This window comes from Miscanthus floridulus, chromosome 11 (assembly GCF_019320115.1).
Source record: "Miscanthus floridulus cultivar M001 chromosome 11, ASM1932011v1, whole genome shotgun sequence".
Classification (NCBI taxonomy): domain Eukaryota; kingdom Viridiplantae; phylum Streptophyta; class Magnoliopsida; order Poales; family Poaceae; genus Miscanthus; species Miscanthus floridulus.
This window is the reverse complement of record NC_089590.1, coordinates 10,482,573-10,490,351: the sequence shown is the minus strand read 5'-3', so window position 1 is coordinate 10,490,351 and position 7,779 is coordinate 10,482,573. Positions and strand designations below refer to the sequence as shown.

The 7,779-nt window shown below is 45.1% G+C and overlaps 1 non-coding gene across 1 annotated transcript; it reads right to left on the bottom strand.

The window, feature by feature from the left end:
* Positions 1-107, bottom strand: LOC136494999 (small nucleolar RNA R71). The gene has a single exon (XR_010768792.1). It is a non-coding gene; the product is annotated as a small nucleolar RNA R71 (small nucleolar RNA).
* Positions 108-7,779: the final 7,672 nt, after the last annotated feature.

Here is a 7,779-nt window from a genome sequence, read left to right as displayed (position 1 = left end):
TGCCTTAAGAGGAAAGATTTTCCACTTCCAATAGCAGAAAGGAGAAACCATTCCATAGGCATGGGAACATTTTCAAGAATATATTTTAGATTGTCCTCATCATGGAATGGAAGATTGGTTGCTCATGCAAAGCTTTTACCATGGATTAACTCAAAAAGCTTATGAACAACTGGATACTACTGCTAGAGGAGCATTCATGTCACACACCCTTGGTAAAGCTAAAACTCTTATGGAAAAGATAACCTCTAATCAAGGCTGGTCTCAATACAACATCCAATCATGCAAGAAGAGCGAAGAAGTACCAGAAGAGGTGTGTGCACTGTCAACCAAGATGGATGTCTTATTGAATTGGCTTGAATAGTGAGCTAATTACAAGAAAGACCGTCAATCTATACAAGATGCTTACAATTCCCAAAACATATGTGGAGAATATTTGGGGGCTTGATTTTCCTGAATATGAAGAGGATGCAAACATCGTCATCAACTCTGCTCCACAACAATAGAGACAAAGATGGAATCAACAACAACAACGCTCAAATTCCCTAGGTAAGTACCCAGGTAATTGCTATAATTCTTCTAATCCTAAACAACCATCCTTGAGAGACTTGATCTTAGAACAAGCCAGGATTAACGAGAATATTTCTAAAAAGCTTGCTTTTAATGACAAGGTCCTAGAAAACATAAACACTAAAATGGATAGATTTTCTTCTGCTATAAAAGACCAACTTAGCTATAATAAAAAGATAGAATCTCAATTATCTTAGTTGGCCGCTGCTATGCCTTTTGCCACTAACCTTGAAAAGGCCAACGCCATAACCACAAGAGGTGGCAAGTCTACTCATGATCTGCCATATCCAACAAGGGCAGGTAAGACATCGGCAGTAGTACAAGAGGAGAAGAAGGACGATGAAGTTGAAGAAGTTGAGCCACAAGCACAAGAGATGATGCAAGATTTTCATGACAGCACTTTCCTAAAATTTCCACATAGAAATCGAAAAGCCAAAATAGATGAGCAGTTTGGTAAGTTCATAGAGGTAATTCAAAAGTTATATATCAATGTCGCTCTGCTAGATGCCATATAGGTACCTACCTATGCGAAGTACCTCAAAGACATTCTCAACAACAAAACACCACTAACAACCACTGAGGTAATCAAGTTAATAGAGGAGTGTAGTGCCGCCATCCTGAACACATCACTTGTCAAGAAGAAGGATCCAGGATGTCCCACTATCAAATGTTTGATTGGAAACCAGAACTTTGAGAATGCGCTATGTGATCTTGGAGCAAGCGTCAGTGCTATGCCCAAAAAGGTTTTTGGCAAGCTCAATTATTCAACACTTAGGCCAACATCGATGTGCCTGCAACTAGCCGACCAATCGGTCCGCTACCCTGCAGGAATCACCGAGAATATTCTGGTAAAAATAAGAAAGTTCTTTGTTCCAGTGGATTTTATGGTGCTTGATATGCAGGAAGACATGAAGACACCCCTCATACTTGGGAGACCCTTCCTGAGTACTACAAATGCACACATCGATGTCGGAGCTGGAGAAATCAAATTCCATATCAATGGCAAGGAAGAGTGATTCGCCTTCAAGCCAAGACCGGAACAATGCTCCAATTTGGAATGGTAGGAGAAACAAGTGCAACCATCAGGGTCTCCATCTTTGGGACCTGACTAATGCACCCAAGGAATGAGTAAAACTAGAGAAGTTTGGTTCGGTGGACTAAAAATCCCGAACCCTCGCCTGTGAGGTAAAATCGGTAGTTATCCATATTTACTTTTTTCATAGTGCATTAATAATTTTGCCTTAGCATATTTACTTTTCAACAATCTGCATTAGAAAATAAAAATTCTCATCATGGCATTATAAAATTCAAGCCCCATGTAAATAATTTTTACGGAGCAGTAAAAACTTGTAAGAAATATTTACCGTGGAGGCGTAAAAATTTAAAAATACCATCAATTCATCTTCTTATATTTTATAGTATCATAAAATGTTTTTGCATTGTATATATATACATGAGTATATGGTAGAAATACATGCAACTAGGACCCATAGGACATATGGGACCCACTCAACCACCATCCATCACTTCCATCTCCACCATCACCTCCATTTCCACCTCCATCTCCACTCTACACCATCCAACTCCACTCTCCATCGAAAGAAGTAGATATTTTACTTAAGCACAAAGCAAGAGATCACCTAGAGGAGGATGAGTCCATGTGGGCCCCATGTGGGGCTGGCTAGCCCAACAATTAGGCCATCCGGCCTATTGGTGCGTGTAACACCCTCGGTGTTACGCCCTAAACAAATTACTAAACCATGTCATAAGCATCATGTTCATGTGATAATGCATGTGGTGGAATGTGTGGACAAGATTTTTGTAACTTAAGATGATCAATAAAAATGTTAAATGAAGAGCTATTACATAACTCATGTATATCAAGTAGGGTTTAAAACTAATTTTTATTGAACAAAAATGCTATAGAACATATATGTGGCACTTAAATAAAGTTTGGAATATAAACTTTGTAGATGACAATGAAATACTTGCCGTGGAAAAATAACATTACTAGCCAACATTTCTAATAGCCTAGAAATGCAACTTGGAATCAAGTTCAGCTCAAAGACTTAGAATATTTTCAAGTTTATAATCAACAAGACAATGCAATGTTTGGTGATTTATTTTGTAAAATCGAGTTAGGAGGTGGTGTCCTGTTTTAGCTCGGGTTAGTAGCCTTATATGCCATCTTGAGCATGGTGAAGATGGTTTAGGTCCAGAAGCAACCGTTTACTTGTTATGGGCGCTTTAAAATGCGTGCATGACACGTTCTCGAGCTGGCTCGCCGGGTGGACGCGGTCACCAAGCTCGGCTGCTCGGTGTCACCGCGCTGGTTGCGCATGTGCGTGCTACCACGTGTGGCCAGCCATGGCTGCCTCTAGCCTAGCTATGGCCTGGCCGCCACTGGCCCCGCCATGTGGAGCCGCAGCTGCTGCCGCTTGCCGCGCCCCGCGCTGTGATGAAGCCACTGCCGGCGCCATTACCTCGTCGTTGCATCCACGCACTGCTTCCCTACCTCACGTGGGTTATCCTGGTTACGCTCGTGTCGTCGCCTCACCTTAATGGCGCTATGGCCGTGCACACCACGCCCCCACTTGCCTCCCCGTGTGTGCACGTGGTCTGGTAGTGTGTCGCGTAGCAAGTGCGCAGACATGGTCGCGAGTCCGACCGACCGCTAGCTACCAAGGTGAGGATAGCCAAAGCTCAGGACCCATCTCTCTCTCCCTGTGCTGCTGCCATTGAGCCACGCCATTAATTTGGTCATCGAGCAATCACCAACATTCAATTCAGCATGTCCTGTAGCTTCACCATCAAGTTCTCTCGCTGCCCGACCCCACCCTAGCCTTGAACCGTGCAAGTCCAAGCTCCAATTTGGAGCTTTTCCTACCACCGTGCCATTAAGGCCACGCTCGGCCATGGTCGAGGGCAGCCCTCCTACCGCCCACCCTGAACCAATTCACTTTCACCACTAGCTTCGCCTTGCCTCCCTCTCCACCTTACGCACGCCAGAGGAACTACTACCGCCTCCCCGTCATCACTGACGCGACTGTGCTACTGCGAATGCACCGCCACATGGCTCAACCACACGTGGCCAACCCTTCTCCGTCACCCTCTTCTCCAGCCGTCACCTCGGCTAGGTCCACGGTAGTCTACTAATGCTCACTCGCTAGCAAGTTAGGTCCTTAGTTGCCCTAGCTCACCGGAGCGGGTGCCTCACCAGTCACGGATGGCCGCACATCACTGTAGCTCGCTCTAGCATGTCCTGCTGCCTCGTGTTGCTGCTTGGTGTAGGTGGTTGGACCGTAGTTGAAGGTCAGCCCGAGTGACGGGCCAGCATGAGCCTTTGGTGGCTGGTGCGGTCGCGCCGTGTCATCGCCCGCCATGCCACCGTGTGCTGATTCACTGGGGTGTGCGTGGATGAATTAGGGAAAGGTCAAGGGGTTAAGTGAGAAGGCCTATGAGAGGGGGAATAGTGTTAGCGCTTAGTTGTGATTTGGAAGGAGTTTGAGGCCTGATTTGCATAAACACCAGTACGCGCAGGATTCCCCTGCCGCGGGCCATCTCGCATGCAGACCAGGCCTCGTGTGGGCCACGCGTGTGGGCTACGCTGGGAGATTCAATTTTCTTTTTCATAAGGAAATAGTAAATGGTTTTCTAATTTAAGTTTTCGAGCTGATCTTTGGTAATTAATATAAAATCATGTTAGTGTCCAAAAATTATGAAACAAATTTTGTTAGGTTCCTAAAATTGTTCTCTATCTGTTAGTGTATTTAGTTCATGTTTATATGTGTTGACACTAGGAGCTATTAAATAGTATGAGAATACTTAATATTATTAAGTTGATTATTGTAGGAATTTTTGTGGTGAATTGGTGATAGTTTTGATCCTAAAATTTTTACAAGCAGTTTCATTGTATTATTATGTGTTCACTATAATTTTTGTAGCCTTAGAATAGACTAAGCTTTAGGGTAGTTAGATGCTCTCTATTTCAATATACATTAAATCATTAGTAGAAATAAAGATATATCCTTGGTTTGCTAAGCTAAATGTTTGTTAGTTGAACCCAACACCTTGCTTGATGAAAATGATAGTTAGCTTAGTATCTTAGTCATTAGAGATAGCTTAGTAGTTTAGTATGCATATTCTTATTTTAAGAGTTGTTGTTGCCTAAATGCTATGTGTTGCATCATCATCGCATGCATATAGCGAACGAGCTAGTGGAGATAGTGACCACCGATGATTGTGAGTTTGAGGAGATCATCAAGGAATACGAGGAGGAGGTCCTTGTGAGGGAGGAGGATCCTAGAGCCACCACCGACTGACTCAGCTGACACCGCGCCTGCCCAAGGCAAGCCTTGGTGCATAACCCTTATTTTTTATAATCACTATATGTATATATGTGATGCGCATTTACATTACAGGAATTTTATGGAAACTACATACATAGATATATCTGTCATATGAGTCTTACTAGTGGAGGTTCGAGTAGCTGCTATGCTTAGGTTTTCGATAGCATGAGTAACGTGCCGTTACTAACAATAGGTGATTATTATAATTACTCTCATGATAAAAATGATGAAAGGAAAATGGAGACCAGGTAGCAATGTGGTATGGGTATTGGTTGGTATAACAGGTTACGTCTCGTGGCTAATGGGACTTAGCTTGGTTATACTATTTTCCCTGTCTGTGTTGATTGAGGACCTGTCCGTTGCTGTGCTTAGGTAGTCAGGTCACAGACTTATTATCCTGAGCACATACTTGTGTATGGGAGTAGGGAAGGCTCGTTACGCTCTTGTCATGGGTTCTAGCACTTTCTGGACCTGACTGATTGGAGGCGGGGAAAGGTGGAGGTCTAAGCACCATGTTGAGACTGGGTATCAAGTGTAGGGGCTTGGAGTCTAAGTTTGGATGGAGACCTAGACCCTGTGATATGAGTGGAATGGGTTGATCTTATTTATGCCTAGGGTACAAACTGGGACGTGTGTTTTGGGGTACCCAGCTAGGATACATCGGTTCACGAATTGATGTTTCTGTGAGACGGTATGACTTGGCTATGGTCTAGCACCATAGTAAGAACTAGAATATGAAAGATGGTAAATTAGGTTCTAATTGCTCAACCCCTGCTTCAAAGTAGAGCAGGTGCTTACCTAGAATGGTTAGTGTCGGTGTTTGGAACAAGCATCGGCTAGTAAATTTATATTTATGCGCGTTAGGCCCTGGATGGTGTGCTAAAGGACATAAAATTTATACTGCTTCGGGCTGAATGTCCCTACGTCCTAGTCTATTGCTGCTCGTGTTATTAGCACCAAAAATGGTTCATAGTAGGGGTACAAACGGTCGAGAGAGGGACTGGTCCCAGGTCTCTAATGTGTGTTATGTTGTGTTGTCCATCAAAAGTCGGTCCCTCTAATGGGAGCCCTGCACTCCCTTTTATAGGCCAAGGGGGGAGCAGGGGTTACAGATGGGAGAAAGAGGAAAATACCAAGAGTATGGAAGGTCCTTCGAAGGATTCGGGTCTCCCTTTTTCCCTGCGCCTCTTCTGCATAACATGGCAGACCTGTGTCAGGAGTGGCATGCTTGTTGATCTTCATAGGCCATGACCTAGCCTCTTTTAGCAAGTGGGTGCGTCCTGTCCTGCCAATGCGGGCGATGTGTTGGATGGGTTTGTCGATCTCTGACCCCATGGGGAGCAGATGGCACTGGTGACTGCTCGTTTGCCACTGTAGAGGATGGGAGTCCCTGCTTGGAACGTAGTGGTTGTCGTATGTCCACATTGGGTTCTTCGCCTGGAGGCTGAAGGCGGCGCCTACAACCCTATAGGGCGAAGAAGCACAGCGCCCGCAACACTATTTAGGCTCTACCACACCTGGAAGGGTCTAAGCAGCCTGTCCCACCACTGCCCTGATGGTACTTTCCTGTAGGGGCATAGGGCATGGTCCTCGATGCCGCGGTTGACCCAAACATCTTGTCTTACCCTGTGCCTATCCTCATGAGGGAGTGGGGAGTGGTTGTCAGGCGCGGCAGAGCTAGCCTTTGGATATCAGGCGAGGCGAGGCCTGGCCTCGGACGTCGGGCGAGGTGGAGCCTTAGCTTTTATCTATTGGGCGAGGCCGAGCATAGCCTTCGGGGGTCGGGCGAGGCGGAGCCCAGCCCTCGGGGGTTGGGCGAGGCAGAGTCAATCCCTCAGGAGGTCGGGAGAGGTGGAGTCTAGCCCTTAGCCCTCGAGCAAGGTAGAGTTGAGTCCTCAGCCCTCGGGCAAGGCAGAGCTGGCCCACGGGCGTCGGGCAAGGTGGAACCAAATTCCCGTTGTTCGGGCAAGAAGCGCAGCAGTGCTCTTGTCCGTTCAGGAGTTTTTAACGTTCGATGGTTATTAGTTCCACCTCATTAGGTACCCTGGTATTAGGTCCCCAATAGTAGCCCCCGAGCCCCTTGGGTGATTCGGATAGAATCGCCTAGGGGATGTTTTGATTTCGTCGGAGTTAATTTCGCCGGAGGGTGTGCGCGTGAGCGCACCCGGTGGGTGTAGCCCCCGAGCCCCCGGGTGATTCGAGTAGAATCGCTCAGGGGGTGTTTCGATTTTGTTAGAGTTAATTTGCCAGAGGGTGCCTTATACCATTGGAAAGCTTATCAAATCCTCCATAATTTCCTTGTAGAACACTTTTCCAAATTCTACAGTTAACTTGGTCAAAACAGTGCACAAGATAAAACTATTCCTAGGTTCCAAACAGCACAAATGCATCGCCTTGTGATTTTCGTATCTCCATATCCAAAATAGCTATCAAGCTGATTCTTGTACTTAGAGAAAGATATTGAAGTCTACTATTGTCCAGAATTTTCTCATGATTTTTGGTCATCTAAGATTAGAGATATAAGCCAAAGAGTATAGGCTGCTCTGAAAAGACTAGGATAGAGGAAACAGAAGAATACCATAACCTAACTATTTATTGCACTGATCCTTATACCTTAGGCCTATAAACTAAATGAAATTGTGGGAACACCCAACAAGATCATTGCAATCATTACAAAGATTCAACACAATCATAAGCATAATAACAATTCAACGAGCAATAAAGATGCACAATTCAATCATTGACTCAACTTGCGATACGATCGTTTTTATTACATAAAGGGCACAAACTCCTATTCCTTATCTAAGGATCTTGGGTAGTCTAGCATGACTTCTTCATTCGTCACTCTCACCGAATGCTTCTT